The following is a 26,195-nucleotide window of genomic DNA, read 5'->3' as shown; positions in this document are numbered from 1 at the left end:
TTCAACCCTTTTGGAAACAGTATGGATGATTCTCAAAATATTAGAATTTGAGCTCTCATTTGACCCAGCAATACCACTTCTGAGAATATACCCCGGAGAGGCTAAAAAATATAGTCGAAGTGACATCTGCACTTCTTTGTTCATTGCAGCACTGTTTACAATAGCTAAAATATGGAAAAAAGATGAGTGCCCGAGAACAGATGACTGGTTAAAGAAACTTTGGTACATCTACACAATGGAGTACTATGTAGCAGTTAGAAAAAATGAAGTCATGAAATTTACATACAAGTGGTACTACATGGAAAATATTATGCTAAGCGAAATGAGTCAGAAAGCGAGGGACAGGCATAGAAAGATTGCATTCAGCTGGGGAACATAAAGTAACAAAATAGGAGACTAACACTCAAGAACAGCTGTGATAAATACCAGGTTATTCACTCCATGGCTTAGAGGCGAGCTGCACACTCTAGGGGTAAAGGCAGCTCAGATAGAGAAGGGAGCACCAAATAAAGAGTGCTGGGAAGACCGGCCCAGGATGGAAGATGCCTGCTGAAAGTAGTCTATGGACCGAACATGATTGTCATTCAATGTCTCTCCTGCAGAACACAGCACCCAAAAGGAGAGATAGAACAAAAGGAAGTGCCCTGCCACAGAGGCAGGGTGGGATGGGGGATGGGGGGTGGGAGGGATACTGGGATTGGTGGGGGTGGAGAATGGGCACTGGTGGTGGAATGGGTACTCGATCATTGTATAACTGAAACCCAAGCACAACAACTTGTAATTCTACAACTGTACCTCATGGTGTTTCACTAATAAAAAAAAACAGAATTTTATTTAAATATTATAGTTAATGTATTATTATTATTATTAACTTCACCATTCTACAAAGAAGCAATCATTGATGTCAAGAGAGGGGTTCGGCAGGGTGATACCATTTCACCGAAGCTCTTCAGTGCCACCCTCGAGAACATCATGCAACGACTGGAATGGGAAGGAATGGGAGTGAAGATAGATGGTGTGCATCTACACCACCTCCGCTTTGCTGATGACATTGTTCTAATAACATCAAACATAAGCCAAGTGGCACAAATGCTGGCCAACCTCGACCGTGAGTGTGGAAAGGTCGGAGTACAGCTGAATCTTATGAAGACAATGCTAAAGAGAAACAGTCTCGTTCCTGATGCTCCATTGGCTCTCAACAGAACGACCATCTCCAAATGCAACAGAGGAATGACCATCTCCGAATGCAACAGATGAACGACCATCTCCTTCATGTACCTAGGTCGAGAAGTCAACATGATGAATGACCTGGCACTTGAGTTGCGTAGGAGGAAGAGAGCTGCTTGGAACGCCTTCAAGAGTGTCGAAGAAATAGCTAATAGGATGAAGAACCTCCGGCTTCGGGCACATCTCTTTGATTTCACTGTTCTTCCTGCATTAACATATGCCTCAGAGACCTGGGCCCTATGAAAACAGGATGAGAACGCTATCCCAAAGAGGAATTGAAAGAGCTACGCTTGGAGTATCACGTTTCACTCAAATGACAGAAAGAATCCGGAATTCCCACCTCAGTCAACGATCAAGAATCAGGGATGCTGTCTCGTTTGCCAAGGCGTCAAAAATCAGATGGGCTGGACACATAATGAGATTTAGAGACGACCGCTGGACTAGAGCCATTACCGACTGGATTCCACGGGACCTCAAAAGACCACATGGCCGCCCACCTACCAGATGGTCAGACTTCTTCATCAAGATCATGAACGATTGGTTTGAGGCTCTTCATGTTCCTAGAACGAACAGACACCATTGGGCTACACTAGCACGCGACAGGGACAAATGGAGATGTTACTGGCGCCTCCTTGAGCAAATTGACGATTCAACGGGAAATCAAGTGATCAAGTATTATTAACTATAATATCTAAATAAAATTTACTAAACTTTTTAAAACTCATTGATTTTTCTCTGACTTTTTCTTCATTTTCACTAATCTTACCCGTGACCCTTCTAATTTCAACAAAGTCATACATAGATCCACCCTACAACTTTCCATCACTCATGCCTACAAGTCAGAAGCACAAAACTATGGAATGACATTCAAGACTTTGGGCCAATTTTTTCAATAAGCCTAAACATGCTTCCACTTTTTTACCCATAAAAGGACCTGAGACCCATAAATAACGATTTATTATTTATACACCTCTGTGTACTTAAATAGCCTTTGAATTACACAGTACTGAATAAGAAGCAACTTTGGGGGTTGGAGCAATAGCACAGCAGATAGGGCATTTGCCTTGCACACGGAGCACCCGGGTTCAATTCCCAGCATCCCACATAGTCCCCTGAGCACCAGGAGTGATTCCTGATTGAAAAGCTAGGAGCAACCCCTAAGCATCGCCGGGTGTGACCCAAATAACAAACAAACAAAAAGAAGCAACTTCATTTGTGCCTAGTATCCTTGGAATAAATCAAACTGTTACTTGTGAGTACATACTACTACCTTTTCATGAAATGTCCTTCCTGCACTTGAATATCCAGTTAATCCTCTTTCAAGACTCATCAAAAGACTTGCAGTAGTTAGAAGGGCTTTTCTGATAGCCCATGTAAAATGGGCTCTTTTATTTGCTACCCTATAACATGTATTGTGTCTTTCATTTGGCACAACTCTGTATTTGTATTTGATGTAAATGCATCTATCTCTCTCTGGAATGGAAGCTTTTTGAGGGCAGGGCATGTGTCAGGCAACTTAATATTCTTAGTGCCTATACAGAACTCAGCATGCAGCGCAATGGTCAGGGAATACTTATTGTTATTGGTGAATTAAGTTTCCTAGAGTAACCTTGGTTTTGATATAAGATGTTTCACACATTAAAGCAAAACAGTAACAGAGGTTTTTTTCAGAGACTCAAGTCCAAAATATCTAAATATATTAAGGCATGGGGAGCAAAGTGGAAAAACAAAAATAAAAATGTAGAAGTCAACAATCACTGGAATTACTGCTTTTGGAGGTATAAATACAACCATATAATTTTCTCTGCAGCAAACATTTTACAATTTTATCTCCATATGCCATGTTCCAACCCAAACCGAGCTAGTTTTCTGGTAAAAAAATAGCTTTATTCCCATTGAAATTATTCTCCTGTGAATAAGCTAGGTAGCAAAATGCATTTTATCAGCTCCATGCACAGACTTGAAGAGAGACTGTGTCTAATTTCTCTTCACTTAATCACTTAATCACTTAACTTCCCGTTAGTCGTCGATTTGCTCGAGCGGGCGCCAGTAAGTCTGCATCTGTCCCTGTCGCGTGCTAGTGTAGCCCAATGGCATCTGTTCGCTCCGGGAACATGAAGGGCCTCAAACCGATCATTCATGATCTTGACAAAGAAGTCTGACCATCTGGTAGGTGGGCGGCCATGCGGTCTTTTGACATCCCGTGGAATCCAATCAGTAACAGCTCTAGTCCAACGGTCGTCTTTAAATCTCATTACGTGACCAGCCCATCTGATTTTCGACACCTTGGCAAATGAGACAGCATCCCTGATCCTTGATCTTCGACGGATGTCAGAACTCCGGATTCGTTCTCTCATTTGAGTGAAACGTGATATTCCAAGCATAGCTCTTTCTATTCTTCTTTGGGAGACCTGAATAGCATTCTCATCTTGTTTGCGTAGGGCCCAGGTCTCTGAGGCATATGTTAATGCAGGAAGAACAGTGGAATCAAAGAGATGTGCCCGGAGCCGGAGGTTCTTCGTCCTCTTAGCTATTTCTTCGACGTTCTTGAAGGCGTTCCAAGCCGCTCTCTTCCTCCTGCGCAGCTCGGGTGCCAGGTCATTTGTCATGTTGACCTCTCGACCTAGGTACACATAGCTGTTGCATTCGGAGATGGTCGTTCCATTGAGAGCGAATGGGGCATCAGGAACAAGGCTGTTTCTCATAAACATTGTCTTCGTGAGATTCAGCTGTAGTCCTACCTTTCCACACTCACGGTCAAAGTCGGCCAGCATTTGTGCCGCTTGGCTGATGTTTGGTGTTATTAAAACAATGTCATCAGCAAAGCGGAGGTGGTGTAGTTGCCGACCATCTATCATCACTCCCATTCCTTCCCATTCCAGTCGTCGCATAATGTTCTCAAGGGTGGCACTGAAGAGTTTCGGTGAAATGGTATTACCCTGCCGCACCCCTCTCTTGACATCAACAATCACTTCTTTGTAGAATGGTGAGATCCTGGTAGTGAATCCGCAATACAGCTCACGGAGGATCCTGATGTATTGGGCTTGAATGCCCTGATTGGCTAGGGCTTCAATGACCGCTTCCGTCTCAACAGAATCAAAGGCCTTCTTTAAATCAATGAGCGTTAAACAGAGCTGCATCTTGAACTTCCGAGAAACCTCAATGAGCTTGGTTATCGTGTGGATATGGTCGATGGTGCTGAATCCTTGGCGGAACCCTGCTTGCTCGCATGGTTGTCCTTCATCTAGTGTTCTGCCAATCCTATTTAGGATGACTCGAGTGAACAACTTGTAGATGACAGACAATAGGCAGATCGGGCGATAGTTGCCAATGTCATGGATGTCTCCCTTCTTGAACAGTAGTATGGTCCTGCTGGTTTTCCATTGGGATGGAACCTCGCATTCAGACAGGTAGCGAGTGAAGAGCCGAGCCAGTGTATTGATGAGTACTGACGGCAGGTTCTTCAGGTGTTCAGGTCTGACCTTGTCTGGACCGGGTGCTGTTTGTTTCTTTACCGACGAAATGGCGTGTCAGATTTCGGAAGGGAGAACATCGGGAACGACATATCCATCCTGTGGAATTTGGTATGTCAGCAAGTGGACATGGCTATTGAAGAGATTTGAGTAGAAGTCATAGATAATCTTCTCCATTGCCGTTCTGGAGGATGTGATGGATCCATCAGGACGTCGGAGGGTAGTCATCTTGGTCTTATAGTTGGCGAAGGACAGGTGGGTGTTACGAATACTTTTCCCGGCTTCTGCCGCATCTACCAGTACTTCTGCTCTTCTCTCTTTGAGGTCTTCTTTGATCGCATCTCTGCACTGCTTTGCGAGCTCGGACGTTAGCTTGTGGTTGCCTGAGGCATGCGCCAAACCACGCTGGCGAATTAGCTCAAGAGTTTTCGAAGATAGGAGATTTTTTGTGGCTATCTCTCTCTTGGCGTTCCTCGCACATTCATGGAGGTGCTGAACCAGTCGATCGTATTCCTCGTCAATGTTGTCAACAATGGCATCTTCCCATGTTGCCGCAATAGTACCAAAGAGTTCCCAGTTGGTGGTCATTCTGGGAGTTCTCTTTTTGAACTTTGCAGCCCTTTCTCCCCGCTCTGTGAAGTAGAATTTTGCACGAAGGAGACGGTGGTCCGATCCCGTTCGAAATTTTGGGACAACAGCGACATCGGTCAGGCAAAACCGTCGATTGAATATGATGTGGTCTATTTCGTTGTGGAATCGTCCACCGGGAGACTCCCATGGCCATCGTTTAGATTCTGCCTTCTGGAACTGTGAGTTACCATGAATGGTCTTGGTCGACATGATGAACTCAGACAGTCTCTCACCCTGTTCGTTCCATTCTAGGCCATGGGTCCCGATGTGAAGTTCTTCAGCTGATCTTCTCGGTCCTATCTTGGCATTAAAATCACCCACAATGATCTTGTAGAAGGTGTGGTCTTCTTTATAGAACTTCTCTAGCTCCATGTAGAACTTCTCGATTTCTCTTTCATCATAATGAGATGTTGGTGCGTAGACAACGAAGATAGAAACTGAGGCAGTGAGCCACATCTATTCAAATGTAAACGTCCGATTCGGGTTGTTAGGCATTCGAATGAATCAATGCTCTTGGCCAAGTTTGTGTTGACAAGGACACCAACGCCTCCAACACCTCTTTTATCGCATGTTCCGAGGAACAATTCTTCTCCAGTGTCGAAAACAGCATGGTGAGATTCGTGCCTTCTTGTCTCGGGCAGACCAATGATGTCGTACTTGATCATTTGCGCTTGTACCATCAGGTCCTCGATGGATGCATCTGATGCTAGCGTACGTGCATTGAAAGTACAGACGATCATTTTTGTCTTCCTTCGTTGTGGCAGCCTAGGTCGGCCTTGAGATTTTGTCGGCCTCTCCTTTCTCATCCTTCTCAGTGCTGCCATGTCGGTGAAGCCTTCAGGGTCAGGTGAATGAGACCAGTTGTAGTTACTGGTTTTGGCATATCGAATACACAACGGATAGCTTGCCAGGCTCTTCCGTGCGGGCGGAATACTCTCGGTAGCTTGCCAGTCTTTCCGAGAGGGATAGAGGCTTTTGGGGTGACCTCTAATCACCCTTGTAGGTGTTACCATATTTGAACCCTATCAAATATGGTACGACAATTCCAGAAGATGGGTATTTAGTGTCTTATGATGTGTCGCGCGGCCGCAAGCGGCCGCGCGGGTCCAGAAAGCATCCTGAAGTGTCGCGACGGCTGGGTAGTGGAAGTAGTGTCGAGAGTGGAAGTCTGCCAGTGGGGTATTTATTAATTAATGGTTTTCAGTGGGTTTTTATATCATTGCCATGATTGCCATGGACACTACTTCCACTACCCTGCCGTCGCCACACTCCAGGATGCTTTCCGGACCCGCGTGGCAGCTCCAGCTGAGACCCACGCACGACTGAAGACACACAGAACAAGATAAGCGGAACTCTCTGAGACCTTGGACTCCAGGCTCAGCGGACCCAGGGACAGAGCTTCTCTGCTTGCTCCCACCACCACAGGTGACAAAGGGATTCTAATCAGGAGCCCCACCCTACCCTGCCCTGTCTGCTTCCATCAACCACCCAGGGATCGAATTGTGCACAGGAGACCCACCCTAACCAGATAAATACCCCACTGGCAGACTTCCACTAATTTCTCTAAGTCTTAGTTTATCTACCTGTAAGGTACAGATTATATACTCTCCTAGACTCTCTACCATCAATATTAATCATGGCAATGATATAAAAACCCACTGAAAACCATTAATTAACCTTGTCATTAGAGTTCATAGAAAGAAGAGGAAGAGTCAAATATGTAAGCCACTGTATTCCTGCTAATGAAGATACTAAGTGTTTACTGGAGCTGTGTTAGAATTCTGAAAAAGATAGAGGGACAGGGTCTGGGAGACCATGTAAGAGAAAATTTTGGATGCAGAATACCATGAACACCTCTGTGAGTCATCGCTGAGGAAGCCTAATGGAGGGGTAATACGGGTCAAGGAGAAGGATTAACTTTCATATAATCTAGTTCCAAATGCAAACAGGTATTTGGTCACTACTAGAGGGAATAGAGGATGAGAGGAAATGATAGATGGATAGATGGAGGTATAGGGAGTCAGACTATTACTAATGAGTTTTTTAAAAGCAGCCTGAATCTAGTATTGGGCTTAAGGAATACTGTCCTCTTTCTGTAATAGTTTCTGCTATTTACAATACCTATGCCCAAAGAGCTAGCTATTGCAATGAATTCCATACACTTTATCAAATCTAATACATCTGCTGATTCCTTAGGCCTTTGCAGAGATTCTCTAAATAAGAATGAGTTCTTGACTCCAAGGAAGACAATATATCTCTAAAGTGACAATAAGAACTCCTGTTATGTGCTGTGAGAGCATAGATGAGCAAAAAGCAGGTACAGTACATGGAATGATTGATCCTGCTTATAGATCTCCCAAATATTTCATGGCAAGGAATTCATAGTTAGTAAAGAGAGGTAAGAGAGGAATAGGCTTAGAATCAGTGAGATCAGGGTCTAGTGGTGATGAAATAACAAAAACAAAATCCCTTCTTTCTAGGGCCTCCAAGAAAAAACATGTAAAGGATAAACAGAGGATAGAAAGAAAATATGTTGGCTGGAGCTACAAGAAGAAGATAAGATAGAGTCAGTCCAAATTCATCGAAGATTTGGTAGAAAAGGTTCTGCAGGCAAGAGAAACAACATCTGCAAAGATAAGAGGAATCTGGGATTTATTTGGGGAAGTAAGTCTAAAAAAACCAGTCTAGGAGCGATAGCACAGCAGGTAGGGTGTTTGCCTTGCACGCAGCCAACATGGCTGAACCGAGTTCGATTCCTCCGCCCCTCTCAGAGAGCCCGGCAAGCTATGGAGAGTATCTCACCCACACGGCAAAGCCTGGCAAGCTACCCGTGACGTATTCGATATGCCAAATACAGTAACAAGTCTCACAATGTTACTGGGCCTGCTGGAGCAAATCGATGAACAACGGGAGGACCGTGACCGTGAGGGAGGAGTACTTCAGAAAATCATTAATAGAATTAGAAGTTACAGAATGAAATAGCATCTAATATCTGAGACAATATCTGGCTCTTTGATTTGTTTTATTTGTCTTAGCTGAGACATCCCACCTAATGCCCTGCCACCCACTGTCCTGAACCCCACTTCATACCTTTGCTAAGTGAACAGCATACCATAAATAAGACTGACCTGGTTTCTAATAACAACTATAGAATTTATCAATTCCTTCAACTGAAAGAAATATTCCAACTGCAGTTCTTCATTCATTAATGTGAATAATAATAGTACTTCACTTTGTAGTGAAATATTAAAAAATCAGTTTTAAAAGTAAGAGCTGAGTTATATTTAGCATTTTCTACTATGTCAGGTTCTGTATTAAGTATTTTGTCGCATATTAACACATTTCCTGTACAACTGATAGACTATAGGTAATACATTTGTCTCTCTATATTACAGATGATGGAAATAAAGCAGGAAAAAGTTAAAGATTTAGCATCAGGTCATGTAGCCCTAAGGAAAAGATTCAGAAAATCAGTTTAGGAATTTGACTGTGGTGTCTATGCTCCTAATACAGGGAGTCATATTCTCTATGTAAAGTGTTCAACACTTTAAGGGATCACAAAATATATGTTTTTCCATTTTTTTTATTAGTGAGACACCATGAGGTACAGTTGTAGACTCACAAATTTTTGTGCTTGAGTTTCAATTATACAATGATCAAATACCCATCCCTCCACCAGTGCCCATTTCCCACCACCACGGATCCCAGTATTCCTCCCACCCCCATCCCCCCACCCCACCCTGCCTCTGTTTTTCCATTTTAGTGGTTTTTCATTTAAAGAAGTGGGAAAGAATATAACTTATTAGTGACTCAATAGACAAATAAAAAAATTAGTTAGTAGAAAGATGAAACGTAGCCAAGAGGATAGCCCAGCTCAGTTGACAGAATAGAAGTGTAAGAACTTTATAGCTGTAAGATGAAATGGGGTTGATATACCACTTCATCAAATAGGCCTACGGTCCTGAATGCTGCTCTGAACAGTGAGCACTAACATCCCCAAAGCCCCGCCAAGAAGAATGAAGGGGCCTGGTGGCCACACTAGGTGCTTTGTCAGTGGCTCAGCTCAGATGTTAGCCTTCATTCTTGTATCTCACTCATCATCAGTAAAGGCTACATAAATTATAATGATAAAGGCACAACCGAGGATTCCTGAGCTTCAGAACTAGAGGAAGATTAGGGATGGAAGGAGTCATAATTCATCTGCTTCATCAGTTCGGTAAAACCTGACAGAGGAGTAGCAAATATAAGAGAGAATCCCAGTGAGAGAAGGAATATGAGTATGTCAAGAAGTAAATTTTCTGTCCATCTGCAAGTTTTACAAATTCAAACTAAGAGTTCTGTACCTTCAGAGCCTGTGCTCTTTCTCCAGTCAGGCAATAGATTACTTAATTTGACGTGATTGCTTCATACCAGGTTGAGAAAAACAGGAGGTGAGCAAGTTATGACTAAACCTCATACACCTCAATATCCCCCATTTTCACCCATGTTTCGGTGGTAGAAAAATCTAGGCCCAGAAAGAGGCAGTAACCTGAAGGTCACATTTGGTTAGCATCTAAGTCTCTAAATCTCCATAGCACCTCACAAGAGAAGGAAAGGTGCTATGCTCAGGTTTCTAGCGAAAACTATACTTTCAAGGTTAGCCAATAGCTTACAGGTTATCTGCTATGACACTTCAAGTGCTTGCTTACGTAAAGAAAATATAAATAATATTATTTCCCTAAGGAATTAAATGTGGGTATATAAATGTAGTTTAAAAATAAAAAACAATGGCATATTTTCCAAGAATGGGGAGTTTGCAAACTTGAAGATTTAGAGATTTAGAGAAGTGTCAAACATCCCAAATCTTGGAGGTCCTGCAGACTTCACCCCCTCCCTTATAAGCTCTCCCCCAAATCTGTGTTCCTGTTCCAAGCAGGGTTTTCTTTATTTATTCTTGGAGAGTTATTGTGAACCAACTTAGAAATACAAAAAACATTAATACGCAATGCAAAGAACCTTGGTTACAAAATTACATAGGCCTGGCTTTGCTACTCATCAGCAGAGTGACCTTGAGTAAATCACTTCAACTCTCTGAGCCTATATTTCTTCAACATCAAATGTTTATAATATTTATTTTGTAGTGTCATAGTAGGATTAAAGATAACACATGCATAAAGCGATTGGCATCATTCCTGAAAAGTAATAAGTATTCAATAATTTTATAATTATACCTATTACTATGGTTACTACTGCTATTATTGTTGTTATTATTTTTCGTTTATGAAATGAGGATAATGTCAATGGAATATTTACATTGTGGTTTCCAGGATTTGTCTACATTTTGTTAAAGAAATGTACTTTTAGTTCAGAATAGTGTTTATTACATAGATGATGCACTCATATCTTACTCAATACCCAACTTATCAATTTCTCTGATCATGCACTCAAATCCTACTCAATACCCGACTTATCAATTTTCAATATATTTCTGAGGCAAATGCATAAATAATTTTGAATTTGTTGATAAGTCAGAAATGAAATTTATGGACTAGGATCAGTAAGACCTACTGACCTTGATAAAGAGGGACCTATCTCTGGTTTTACAGTGTGGAGCAACTTTTTTGAAAACTCTTTCTTTTAGATGCCTACATTGGCAGTGCAGTACAAGCAGAAAGTCATAAGTTCAAATTTGTTTCCTTTGGGTCTGGTCAATGTAATTGGCTATTTTAAAATTGTCTAAGTCCCCTTCATGCCTACAAGCAATTAAATATAGCAGTGATAATTGAATTAGATAACCCAGTCCCTCTTTTTCAGCTTCAGTGTGTCCTTAAAACCTATATACCGCATCCCCCAAATGGAGATATAACCAGATCTGAGAATCTACAAGTTTTATGGCTATAGGTCTTACCTGTAGTTTATAGCTTGACCTCAATTTTAGGAGGGTAGCAGCAAGAACAGAGCACTTCTGTCAGTCAAACTGGTATTTTTTCCACAATGTCAGACAAAAATGTGATAACAAAACAGTAGTTCCATGATAATTTTGACAATTATCAATCATGATGGATTCAGCATAAGTTCTGGAATTTGGACTACTGGTGGTCTGCAACTGATATCTGGGTTAGGGCCAGGCATGTGGAGGTGTTATTGACTTTTGCCTATACTCCTAATAATTATGTTGTCTCTGGGGGCATAGTAACTGAAGACAGCGAGTACTCTTTACACTTAAAACCGCTTTTGGATAGAAGTGTCAGTCTATTCTCTAGTAGAGCCTATGACTATCTCCTCTAAAATGTTTGAGGTTCTTACTTTTCATTTTCAATATATTGTTTTAATAGTCATCATAGAGTCTGCAAATAACAAATTCTCCTGGGTCTGTGCTAAGGTGTGTAATATGAAAACAAACTGTCTTTAAGAAAATGTTTGTTCTTCTCTTTCAGCATATCCCTCATCTATCCCTCCTGCTGACACAGTATAGGGAAAGGAACAATACTCATCAACACCAAAAGTACACACTTAGGGATGCAGTGATTAAGGACTAAAACTAAAGAATTCAAAAAAGTGACATGATTAAAAGATATATTCTTGTATGTATATGCCATGTTGCTGCAGTGTGGCACTATTGCAGCAACATGAGAAGATGCCATCATTGACGACACTGGCGAGGAATATGATCGAGTGATTCAGCACCTGCTTGATTGTGCGAGAAATGCCGAGAGAAAGCAACAAAAAGAGGCCTGTCTTAGGAAACTCTTGGGCTCATTTGCCAATGTGACTTGGTGTGAGCCTCAGACAACCTCAAGCTAATATCCGAGCTTGGAAAGCAGTACAGAGAAGCGATAAAGGAAGACCTCAAAGAGAAGCAGTGCTGGCAGATGTGGCAGAAGCCGGGAAATGTATTTGCAATGCCCAACTGTCCTTCGCCAACTACAAGACCAAGATGACTGCCCTCCAACATACTGATGGATCTATCTCATCTTCTAGAAGGGCAATGGAGAAGATTATCCATGACTTCTACTTGGATCTCTTCGATAGCCACATCCACCTGGCACATACCAAACTCCACAGGATGGATATGTTGTTCCCAATGTTCTCCCTTCTGAAATCCAACATGCCATTTTGTTAGTAAAGAAGCAAACAGCACCGGCCCAGACAAGGTGAGACCCAAACAATTTAAGAATCTGCAATCACTACTCATAAATAAACTGGCTCGGCTGTTCACATGCTACCTGTCTGAATGCAAGGTTCCATCCCAAAGGAAATCCAGCAGGACTGTTCTACTGTACAAGAAGGAAGACATCCACGACATTGACAACTATCGCCCAATCTGCCTGTTGTCCATCGTCTACAAGCTGTTCACTCGAGTCATCCTGAATAGAATTGGCAGAACACTAGATGAAGGACAACCATGTGAACAAGCCAGGTTCTGAAAAGGGTTCAGCACGAATGACCATATCCACATGGTGACCAAGCTCACTGAGGTTTCTTGGGAGTTCAAGACGCTGCTCTGTCTAAGGTGCATAGATTTAAAGAAGGCCTTCGATTCTGTTGAGACTGAAGTGGTCATCGAAGCCCTAGCCAAACAGGGCATTCAAACTCAGTACATCAGGATCCTCCAGGAGCTGTATTATGGAATCAACACCAGGATCTACAAGGACGTGATCATCGATGTAAAGAGAGGGGTTCGGCAGGGTTATACCATTCCACCAAAACTCTTCAGTGCCACTCTCGAGAACATCATGCTATGGCTGGAATAGGAAGGAATGAAGATGGATGGTCAGCAAGTATACCACCTCTGCTTCGCTAATGACACGGTTCTAATAACACCAAACATTAGACAAGCAGCACAAATGCTGACCAACTTTGACAGTGAGTGTGGAAAGATCGGACTGCAGCTGAATCTCACGTAGAGAATTTTAATGAAAAATGGGCAAGTTCCTGATGTTCCATTTGTTCTCAGCAGAACAAACATCTCCAAATGCAGCAGTTATGTATACCTGGTCAAGACTCAACATGATGAATGACCTGACACGTGAGTTGCACAGGAGGAAAGGAGTGGCTTGGAACGCCTTCAAGAGCATCGAAGAAATAGCTAAGAGGACAAAGAACCTATGGCTCTGGGCAAATCTCTTTGATTTCACCATTCTCTCTGCACTAAAATATGCCTCAGAGACCTGGGCCCTAGGAAAATAGGATGAGAATGCTATTTAGGTCACCCAAAGAGGAATGGAAAGAGCTATGCTTGGAGTATCATGCTTAACTCAAGTGAGATAAGGAATCTGGATTGCTGACCTCTATCGATGATTGAGAATCAGGTATGCTGTCTCGTTTGCCAAGGCATTGAAAATAAGATGGACTGGACACGTAATGCGATTTGAAGATGACGACTGGACTAGAGATGTTACCAACTGGATTCTATGGGACGTCAAAAGAACGTGTGGACACCCACCTATGAGATGTTCAGACTTATTTGTCAAGACCCTGAATGAATGGTTTGAGGCTCTTCATGTTACTGTAACAAGCAGACGCCATTGGGCTTCACTAGTATGTGACAGAGACAAATGGAGACATTATTAGCGCCCAATCAAGCAAATCAATGAGTAACAAGGATTTCAAGTGATCAAGTGATGTATATGCTATATAAACTAGATGAAACATTTTATATAAGAAGAATATGTATTTTCATTTTCCTGCATTCATGGTATGAATCCTGTATTTTTGTCATTATCAACAAAACAACATTAGGAGATAGCATTTGTGGAGACCCTGGCAACGATTCTCTTCTTAAATTATTCATGCTCCTCTGAACTATCTTCTCAGCTAGTCCCTGATTTTTTAGGCATCCATATTTTTCTCTGCATTAACCAATTTTATAAATATTCCTTCTAAATAAATTTTGCCAATTTCCAATTTTGATAAATTTGTCTCTTAATGGGATTACTTTTTATGGGGATTCTTGCCGAAGGTAGGATTCTGTAATATAATTATAGATATAGAATTCTATATATAATAGGAGTCTTGCATAATCTTCAGCATAATCTGAGTTCTACCTTCAGCAAGAATCCTATTTCATTGGATCACCTAGAATACTTTCCTGTCCCACAACCCACCTAGTTCTTTGACTGTAAATTCTCACATTTTCTTAATGTATTTTGAGTTGAACCTGATATCTTACCTCTACTGTAAGCCTCTATTGTAGTAATCCCTTAAAAAGTTCTGCCTGGAAGCTGGGGAAATAATCTAGAGGGGAAGCACTTGCCTTTGCCAACACTGATTTGATCTCTGGCACTGCATTTGGTCTCCAGATCAAAACCAGATATGGTCCACTGCCCCTCCCAAACCAAAAAATTCTGCCTTACCCTTGAAAACAAATATTCCCCTTACCTTCTCTATCTTTTTTTTTCTTGTTTAGATGATCTAAGATCATCAAAACAAATATTCCCCTTACCTTCTCTATCTTTTTTTTTCTTGTTTAGATGATCTAAGATCATCAAAACTTACTTGTTTTGCCAGGACCTCGAAGTACTATACAAGTATGTGTTGGGTGATGCTGGGTAGACATGAACCCTTGCTCGTGTGAGGCCACTGAGATATCCCTGACTGCTTCAGTAAAAGTTCTTTAACTAGAGTCATGGATCATTTTTTTTTCTTTTACAGCATCATAAATGATGAAGTGTCATGAGTAATTACAGAGCCCACATTAAATAAATGGTAGTAGGAAACTACAGAGGAAAGATATATGTTGTTTTGATTCAAGCACACTCCAAAGAGTCATGAATCATGACTAATATTAGTGTGGCTATTTTTCTCAGATGAGAAATATGAAATCAGCCAGGAATCATGCATTTAGCAATAAAAATATGAAAAGATGGTTCCTAGACATTGACATTAAACTTGTACAGATTTAACAATGATCATACGTGTATCTTCTCTATTCATTGTTCTAAATCTTCTAAATTCATAGACCTCACAAGTACATAAGTTATATACTAAAATTTTAATAAAACAGGCCACACAAAAATAATTAATTGGGGTTCTGCGCAGTTAAGGTTGTTCTTGGTCAGATGACATTAATTATGTCTTGCTAGTGGCTTAATCATGGTGCCTTCTCATCAGATAGCTGATCAGGGAAAATATTTGAAAACTGCTTGGAGTTCTTACAGCTTAGAGCTCTTCTGTCTATTATAGCAGAAGCAGCACTACATATCTCACCTACAGAATATCCTACTAGGCCTTAAGTTTGAGGGCTGAGGATATAGTATGGGGTTAAAGCTTTTGCCTTTACATTTTGCTAAGTTGGTTTGTTATCTGACACCTCATATGTTCTCCTGAACACAGTAGTAAGCCCTGATCACAGAGTCTGGTATAGCTCCATAGCACTGCTGGGCATCACCCCTAAACAAAACAAACAAAAAATAAAGATAAAACCCCCATAAAATTGAAACTTGAAAGCAGGAAAAAAGTGATAGTACAGTGGGTCTGGTGCTTGTCTTGCACAGTCAATCTTGCGTACTGGCACCCCAAAACACTCCTTGAGCCCACTAGGAATTATCCCCAGGTACAGAGCTTGGAGTAAGCCCTGAGCACTGCTGGGTGTGACCTCAAAACAAAACATTATAAAAACTCAAACAAACCTTGAAAACAATCTTTCACAAATAGAATACATAAAGCACAATAAATTATTAAGAGTCACACAATGCCTGTGCGTGTGTTTTTTCTAAGCTCTGCTATATAAAAGAAAAATAGAGAAAAACATTAATGTGAAACTGGGATAAATTTGTAAAAGTAACCTTGAGAGAACAAATAGAATTATATTTTTCTAGTTTTTATGTACTTTTAATTACATTATAAATTTGCCACAACACCTTATAAATTTAGACTTTATAAGTATTTTCTAATTTCATAATTTTCAAATACTTTGAGAATCTGCCACAACACTATTTTAGCTTACTGAAATTTCGATATGCTTCTCTTACTTCTGTGCACATATTTTCTTTTTCCCTACGATTAATTATTTAATAGTAATGTCCACTTGGTTAAATTCTTCTTATCTTTGAGGTCTATCAGAAATATAATTCTTCACACTGACTCCTCTGGGGCTGGAGTGATAGCACAGCGGTAGGGCATTTGCCTTGTGCACAGCCAGCCCGGCTGAGCCAAGTTCGATTCCTCTGCCCCTCTCAAGAGAGCCCAGCAAGCTACAGAGAGTATCTCACCTGCACAGCAAAGCCTGGCAAGCTACCCATGACATATTCTATATGCCAAACACAGTAACAACAAGTCTCAAAATGGAGACATTACTGGGCCTGCTTGAGCAAATCGATGAACAACAGGAGGACAGAGACAGTGACAGTGACTCCTCTGGGCTTTGTTAACTGCTAGTCTAATGAACTCCTACATTATCTTATGAATTAATATTTCCAAATATTTAATAAAATGTTATATTTTTCTGTTGCCAATCTTATACTCCTGAAAAGCCTAGAGATATTTAAGGCAAATAGCAGATATTTAAACATATTTGATCAATATATGATCACTTAATCTTTGATAAAGGAGCAAGAAATTTGAAGTGGAACAAGGAAAAGCCTCTTAGGCAAGTGGTACTGGGAAAACTAGACAGCTACCTGCAAAAAATGAACTCAGATCTCTCTCTAATGCCAGACACAAAAGTCAGATCAAAGTGGATTAAAGACCTCAGTATCATACCTAAATACATAAGGTACATGGAGGAAATGTAGACAGAACCCTTCATGATACTGAAGCTAAAGACATCTTTAAGAATGAAACACCACTGAGCAAGCAAGTGGAGCATAAACATAAACATAAACAAATGGGACTACATTAAACTAAGAAGCTTTTGTACCTCAAAAGAAACAGTGACCAAAATACAGAAAGAGCCCACTGAATAGGAAAAAATATTTACCGAATACCCATCAGATAAGGAGTGAATATACAGGATATACAAGACATTAAAAGAACTGTACAAGAAAAACACCTCTAATACCATCAAAAAATGGGGAGAAGAAACGAATAGAAGCTTCCTCAAAAAGAAACACAAATGGATAAAAAGCACATGACAAAACGCTCTATATTGCTAATCAGCAGGGAGATGCAAATCAAAGCAACAATGAGATATCACCTCACACCACAGAGAATGGCACACATCGAAAAGAGCAAGAAAAACCAGTGCTGGCATGGATCTATGGAGAAAGGGATTCTCTTTCATTGTTGGTGGGAATGCTTACTGATCCAGCCTTTTTGGAAAACAATATGGACATTCCTTAAAAAACTAGAAATTGAACTCCCATTTGACCCTGCAATACCACTTCTGGGAATATATTTCGAGGGTGCAAAAAAAGCACAGTAGAAATAGCATCTGCACCTGTATGTTCATTGCAGCATTATTCACAATAGCCATGATCTGGGAACAACCTGACTGCCTGAAAAGAGTTGACTGGTTAAAGAAACGTTAGTACATCTACACAGCGGAATACTATGCAGCTGTTAGGAAATATGACATCATGAACTAAGTTTATAAGTGGATGGACATGACCAAGTATCATGCCAAGTGAAATGAGTCAGAAAGAGAGGGACAGACATAGAAGGACTGCACTCATTTGTGGAATATAAAATAACATAACATGAGACTGATAACCAGGACAGTAGAGACAAGAGCCAGGAATATTGTTCCATAGTTAGAAACCTGTATAATCAGCTAGGGGAGAAAGAAGCTGGTACAGAGAAGGGATCACTAAGTCAATGATGGTTGGAGGGATAGTTCAGGATGAGAGATACGTGCTGAAAGTAGATAAAAGACCAAACTTCATAGACTCTCAGTATCTGTATTGCAAACCATAATGCCCCAAAGTAGAGAGCTAGTATAGGGGAAATTGTGTGCCATAGAGACAAGGGGAAGGGTGGGCGGAGGGGAATACTGGGGATATTGTTGGTAGAAAATGTACACTGGTGGGTTTAATGAATATATGACTGAAATTCAAACATGAAAGCTTTGTAAATGTATCCATGATGATCCAATAAAAAACATATTTGATGAACAAAAAAATACTGTAAACATCTTTATCTCCTTTAAAAATATATGTACATGAAAAAAGCCTAGGAGGCTCAGAGAGATTTTGTTGTAGCTATTTTTAACTTTCCCACTGATAGTTTTTTTTAAATATTAATGAAATGCTTCAGTAATTAAGTACAGAATCTGCAGAAATGATTCTAATTCTTTGAAAGACAAAAAATGGCAGCTATTTAGGGAAGTTTTAGGTAAATAAGTTTCTAATACTACTATCTAAAATATTCTCGCAATATACAGGGAGAGAGCCCACAGTTAAATAACTTCAGAAAATGTAACTTCACTGCCTCCCTGCTGTAAGGAATCTGGCTAATTTATTTATTGGTAATCCAACACCTCTGTGGAATACCTATTAGTATCTATTTCACAGAAAACTTTGGGAAATGCTATTTTTAAGAGATAATATATTTTAAGAGGAAGGAATTCTCTGGATTATAAAAAATTCTCCCAAACAAGGCAAGAATTTGAATAAATAAAGAAAATAAATATTGATATAATGCTGGAGCGATAGCACAGCGGGTAGGGCGTTCGCCTTACAAGCGGCCAACATGGCCGACCCGAGTTCGATTCTTCCGCCCCTCTCGGAGAGCCCGGCAAGCTACCGAGAGTATTTGATATGCCAGACACAGTAACAATAAAGTCTCCAATGGAGACGTTACTGGGCCCGCTCGAGCAAATCGACGATCAACGGGAGGGCCTTTACCTTTACCTTTACCTATAATATTAAAGTACAACGTTTATTGAGAATTTACTTTTCATTTGAATATATGACATTATTTGACACTTATTAGCTTATTTAACTTTAATAATAAATGAAGGAGAGGTACTATTATTGATAAAAGTTCAAAGACGCTAAAGATTCTATAGAAAACAGCATGTCTGAATACGACTCTCCCTCTTAACCATTGTGTAATCACCACCAAATGACATAAAACCTCCTTCTCCAGGGAGAATAAATAAAGAACTAAAAAGGTTCCTTTCTTCATCACTTTTTCCTTTTTTTAACATTCTCTTTCTTTTCCTTCAAACACGTCCCCCCCCCCCTTGCATATTATTCCAAAAAATAGCCTTGAAAGTCTACTTTGTTATCCTCACTGTGAGACTAAAACATGGGGTTTCAGATAGAAATCTCAACTGATTTTTTCACGTCAAGGAGTCTAGCTCATTACATTAGTCAATTTCCACGTGCTGGGACAGATAAACAGGAGTATGAGATGGGGAGGAAGATACCTCAAAGGGTTCCATCAAGAATACCAGAAAGGCAACTGATGTAGGGGTGGAAGCTCCACCTAGAACTGCTTTCAACTTATTTCAAAGGCAGAATTCTTAGAAGAAAATGTATTTGGCAGTATAGGAGGAGAAGAAATACCATCATATTTTTTGTTAATTACATTTATTAGTGTGATTTGGGGTAAGTACGGCTGTCCCCTATTTTAAATCCTCTCTAGAGTTCTGGAAGATGAGTAAATTGCCTATTTGGCTATAAGTCAAAATCTATCTGAGGAAATTTGTGTAAAATTTCACTCACATGGGGATTACAAACAGAACTAAGAGCAGTAAAAAACTTAGTCTTTGCCCTCAAATCAAACAACATAGAAGTTCCCTATACCTCAGTAGATCATGGTGCCAATCACACTGATCTGACTCAGGATGGAATAGCATGTGGAAACTAGGAGGGGGTATTGTAATTAATTTATCTTTTTATTTATGTATAATGCTAGAAGTAGGATAGCAAAAAGAAGTATCTGGAAAGAAGGAACAGAGGAGACAAGTAATGCAGTGGAGTCACAATATGATGGAGGTATTCAGGACTTTGAACCTTTGTTCTCTGGTACAGAGTTTAGTAAAACACCCATAGCTTCCTCACAACTTCTTTTGGGTGCCATACTACACCAAATCTTTGGTCAACACAGAGAAGCAGTTCTAATCTCTCCAGTGAAAAAGAAGCCACAGGCCTGCCATCTTCTTGTTGAAGACTGTCACTGAGGGAGGAGAGAAGAAAGTAAGGATGTATTTGAAATTCAACTAATGTTGCATAAAGAATGATGTACATAAAAAATTGATCACGACACTACACCCACGAAAATATCATTAATAATGCAGTATTTAAACACACACCATGTCCCTCTTAATGATGAAAAGAAGTCCAAGGTCATAACTAATAAAAGTCATTCCAATGAGACCAAAAGAAGAGAGAATATCTCTGTATAGATCACTTTATAATAGCTTCTTTTGTTACTATTATCTAGCAAAGTCCAGTAGATTTTCTATGAAAAGAGTGAACAGAGTCTTTCTCAATTGGAATATTTCAAACTATCAGGCAGTCCTAGTAAAGAACAGAATTGGCAAGGGCTGGCAGTGAGGAGGAGGACAAAAATCCTCCATTTTTCTCATACCCTAATTTATAAAGTGGAGATAATGATACTTACATAACAGTGCTGTTATAAATACTAGTGTTTTAAACAATACATCAAATTAAGTATACAGTTATATATTTACACATTTTGGCTTTCTTTAATGTATTTGCTTAAAACTGAAATTAAGTAAATCAGAGAATTTTCAAAGGCTGAGGAAAGGTATATGTATGAACAAAGAGGACATCTTAGTATATGCCCTTGACATACATCCTGAGTACAATCTCCCTGTGGATGAATCACTAACCTCATCCTTCTTAAGAGTAATAAAATCTTCAGGGATATTCAATGGTAACATTATACCCACAAGTAGAAAAGAAGCAGCAATAAAAATATATTGCATCAGAAGCTCGTCTTTGGTCCTGACAGGGCTCAAAGAAAAGTTCCCCTCCTCACTGGACTCTTCTAAGACTGGAATAGCAAGCAAGTTAGCACCAGACAGATAGTAGGAGAAAAGACAAAATTTAATTGTGCATATGTAGAGAAGTTACTAGCTATAAACTTTAAAGTAAATGGAAAAAACCTGAGTGTATAATCTGAATTAAGAAAAAGGAAAAGGACAAAGAAGGGATCTGATAAAATAAAGAGGGGATGGCTATGACAAAACTTCTATATTTTTGCCTTGCCTAAAAATAGGTTTCTCAGATATAAAGGCCATTTCTGGAGATAACTGTAAATCTAATATGCGTTTTTGATATTATAGTAACTATTTTCCCAATGCCCACAAAACCTCCATTGACCTTAGTTCCACATGCCAGGATAACATGTACTTGAAAAATTTAACTTGCTATTGCTGGGGGGAAATCCTGTCTGAAAAAATTTGGGATGGGGAGGTGAGGTGGGATGTGATATTACAGTCTCATCCTTTTTTTCATTTTTTCATTTCATCATCCTGTTATTCGTCGATTGCCTCGAGCAGGCCCCAGTAACGTCTCTTTCATTCTAGCCCTGAGATTATATTCAAGGCTCTTTAGGAGAATGAGACCCGTCATTGTTACTGGTATTTGGCATATTTGGTACGCCACTGGGAGTTTGCCAGACTCTGCCCTGTGGGCAGGCTACATTCGATAGCCTGCAAGTTTGTCCAAAGTAGGAATGAGACAATAAGATGTCATAAAAAAAAAGTTCTGATAAGATGTCGCGGCCGCGCGGTTCCGGGATCTGGATTTTATAGTCTCTGAGTCTTGGCCGCTGATGGGATTACACAGCGCCAGGGGGCCAGGTGGTGGGTGTGACCCCCGCCTACTGGAATTTGGAGGATCTGGGTGGAAGATGTTCGACTCCAATCCGAGTAGGCTTGGAGGTCTCAGCCCCGGAACCGGAACAGTCTCATCCTATTAGCAAATAATTTCCTTTGTTTCTGAATCTTGGATTTCCCATCCACAAAATGGGGGCTTCTAGATTAACTCCTGGTCACACAATTCTGAAATCTGCAATTTTGTAGATAAGGAATGTTACTGAAAGTAAAGTATTTGCACGTATAGACCTGGTTTCAAACATATTTCCTCTCCTACATACTTTCAGTAAGAGCATTGTCAAGTTACTTACTCTCTAAAACCCATATTTCTGAGTGATTGAGACAAAATAGTTCCTAACTCAGAGATTTGTTTTGAGTGCTAGGTAATACAAACTAAACTTTATGGTAAAGGACAGATGTGAGAATCATGTACATTCTATTTAGTTTCAGAGATCATGTTCTCTCCACTAAAATAATGGAGAATACAAAGAATAAGGGCTGGAGCGATAGGACAATGGATAGGCCGTTTGCCTTGCATACGGCCAGCCTGGGTTCGATTCCTCCGTCTCTCTTGGAGAGCCTGGCAAGCTACCGAGAGTATCCTGCATGCACAGCAGAGCCTGGCAAACTCCCCATAGCTTATTCAATATGCAAAAAACAGTAACAAGTCTCACAATGGAGATGTTACTGGTACCTGCCCAAGCAAATCGATGAACAATGGGAGGAGGACAGTGCAGTGCTACAAAGAATAAAAAAAAATCCTCAAATCCAGAAAAGTATAACTGTAGCTCAGATTCTGTTGACAACTGCCATAGGTGGGAGGGGCTAACATAGTATATGAGTAAAAGCATCAAGCTTGTCAACATGAAAAGAGCTCTGGAATCAGAAATCAGGGAATAAAGATATATGGACTTTTGGGGTTTCAGTTTCTTCTCTGGTAACACATGGACAGAATGAATATTAATTTTATAGGTCACAAATAAGGCAATATATGTAAAAACTTCACATAGTTCCCAGGTCATAATGAAAGCTCAATAAATAATAGTTATTATTATTATAGTAGGTTGATCTAATGATGGTAACTCAAATTAGATTTTTAGAAGTGATCAGAAAATTCTAGAATAAGTAGCCCAATTCTAATTAAAAAATCAGAAGTCTATAATGGTATTTTCCATGGGCTTTTCAATTTCTGTATTACAAAAGGAAGAGTTCTGAAACCATGTGTTTTGGACTTCAATAAGGCTTTATTCTCAGAGGTATTATTTACATTTTAGATTTATTATTGTCTTCCATGGTGCTGACATGAAATAACCTTCTATTCTCTTCCATGTTAAAAAGAATACAGTGTTTCTTAGCTCAATAAATAATTCAGGGCTATATTAATATTTTAAGATGAATAAGCAATATATTTTGGCCCCTACAAAAACCATGAGGACAGAAATTAGTTATTTGTAGCTGAAATCTTAATTGAACCAACATATTGATTGTTTTTTCTTCCAGGTTTTATTGCCCACATGATGAAGGGGAGTGCCTGTTTCTATTCCAAATGTAGCAGACATAATTGCATATGCTAGATTTTGCTTTTATGAAAACTCAAAGCAGCCAACTATGACCTCAAATGCTTTTTCCCATTTTATGCTAAACAAAGAACCTCTACTCTACCCTTACCATTCACTCTTTCTCATATACATTTTCTAAGGATGATGGATTCTATTTTTCCATAAATATAATATTTCGGAATCAACAGTTATAGCTTGGCTAGAGAGGGAGAAAATAACTGTAATTTATTTCTTACATATTATGTCATTAACCATACATATGCATGATATTATTTAATATGAAAAACTCTACTGTAGGTAATATATTCTCCCTTTACATATGAAGAAACTGAAGGCTAATGTAGTTGAGTAACTTGTTAGAGGTCACCCCAAAAGAGCATCTAACCCTAAAGCCCAAGCTTCTTTCATCTCTACTAACCTAACTCATAGTATAAATTATGATAACAATAGCTAGGATATTAGGAGTACTTAATGATTTTCCAGGCATAGTTTTATGATATTTATAGACAATAATTCATTTATATCTGTTATTTATGTATATAGATTTCATTTATATCATTTGAGTATTGAAAAGATACTTTAAGATAGGAAATTTATTGTATTACATTCTGTGTTTCAGAAGAATAAAACTTGAGAATTTAAGTGTTTTCCCCTAGTTTCTCTGATAATAAGTGGAGGAGTCAGGATTTAAAATCAAATAGTGTGGTTTCGGAATCTAGTATATTAACCATTTTATATGAATTGTTTATAAACAAACAGAGGGAAAGAGGAAAGTGGGTTTTCATGAGTAGGTAGATGACATAAGAATACCCAAGGGCCATATTAACAATTCTACATAATGATAATTTATTATGATAGGACACTCACAGATGATGAGTTGGAAATGCTTATTTCTGGATGTAATCAGGAAACTTGAAAGAGGAGTCTTTCAAGCAGCTTTTTGCTAATCTGTGGTCAAATTATATTGGACCACATTTTGGTTTTGGTGAAATTATATTGACACAAAGTATTGTCTCCCCATTTGTGCCAGAAATTCCAGGAGGAGAAAGTGCCCAGATTGACTCAAATGCTCACATGGCAAATAAGTTTGTTAAACATGGCATATCAGTTTCCAACTTAGTAAGAGGCTAAATATAAAAAAAAATAAGAAATCTTAATTTTGGTGTAGATGCACATATGTAAACATGTCTTTGTATCTACACATATGTGCATGAAATTATTATACCAAACACACATACAAACACCCCACCCCCCCCGCACACACACACACACACACCAGACACCAGGGTTTTCTCAGTCAGTGGGCAGACTAATAGCCGTCTGAATCAGGAAGCATTCCCTTTGTAAGAAAGACAAATCCATCTAGTTAAGTGGACTCTGCTAAAGACTGAAGAAAATAAATAAATGTTTTAGTAGCTACTAAGTACCAGGCCATTTGCAGAGTTTCAATTATTTGCTATCTATGAATTTTAAAATATCTAATTATGAGTCCTTTAACTTCAGATCCTACACTGCCTTCTGGGCAACACATCAGGGAAATACCTCCCCATCCTGGCAATGGGTTCATTGTGATATCTGTCTTTCTTAAAATAGACAAGATACAAGAAATTTCTAACCCCATTTATTATATAAGAATAAGTCAAAGTTCTGAGCAGGGTTATTAAACGTAAATATCAGCTTTACTGAGACTCAATAACAAAATAATGTGTTAGTTATATATAGCTGTGCAAAATTGATCGATAATTCTATAGCATTTAATAGCAAACTCAGTATTTCAGCTTCTGGTGGTCAGAAATGTAGTGTCTTAGTTTTAGTAGAGGTCAGGGATGGAACTATACTTCTGATTTTCAAAGGTCTCTTGCAACCAACTTATGTTTGGAAGATAAGTTCATAAAGGTTTCTAGAGAAGAATTAATCAAATATATCAAAGTCTCCATGATTATAGTGGGCCAGATTCAACCTTGGTGTTTAAGAAACAATATGTTTCTCTCTCAGTTCCATAGGATTATTGAGTACCCATATATGCCTGGAACAAATTTTTTGGTAAGCAACTTTTCAATAAGGCTTTTAAACTAGGTTTTACTCTCAGAAAACTAAGGCTCAGAGAAATTAAAGTGACTTGACCTAGAATATATATGGCAGAGCAATATTTCAAACCCAAAACTGAGAACTCCAAAAGACTTTGAAAATATTTTTATATAATTCCATTTTACTTCCACTGAGAATTGAGTTGATAAATAATTTTAGTTTGTCAGATGAATGATAAATTATACCTTATTTGGGGTAGAAGGATGACAAAGTGGTGCACAGGAATTGCTTCTAGCAATTTTTGGTCAATCAAGCCACTGCAAGGACCCAAGAATGTGTTGCTGTGAGCGACAATGGTGCCTATGATTCACCAATTCATGCTGGCAGTGCTAAGAGGCCTCCAATAAGACACTCAGAGGTATTTGGGGCCTTGAGGATGACATCAGCTATGTTCAGATGACTAGGAGCCAGGATCAGCAGTATGAAAGGCATGCATCCAGAAAATATGGAGTTTGTTTTGCTTCAGTTTTTTCTCTTTGACAAATATTGTATGATGAGATACAAAGA

General features: G+C 39.4%; 1 protein-coding gene across 1 annotated transcript in view; it reads right to left on the bottom strand.

Annotated features, from left to right (window-relative positions):
• AGBL4 (AGBL carboxypeptidase 4) overlaps positions 1-26,195 on the bottom strand; it is a 1,380,022-nt gene that overhangs the window by 689,229 nt on the left and 664,598 nt on the right. The window lies entirely within an intron of this gene.

Source organism: Sorex fumeus, unplaced genomic scaffold (assembly GCF_029834395.1).
Source record: "Sorex fumeus unplaced genomic scaffold, SorFum_2.1 ptg000045l, whole genome shotgun sequence".
NCBI lineage: Eukaryota > Metazoa > Chordata > Mammalia > Eulipotyphla > Soricidae > Sorex > Sorex fumeus.
The sequence above is the reverse complement of the archived record's forward strand: the minus strand, read 5'-3'. Positions and strand labels throughout refer to the sequence as shown.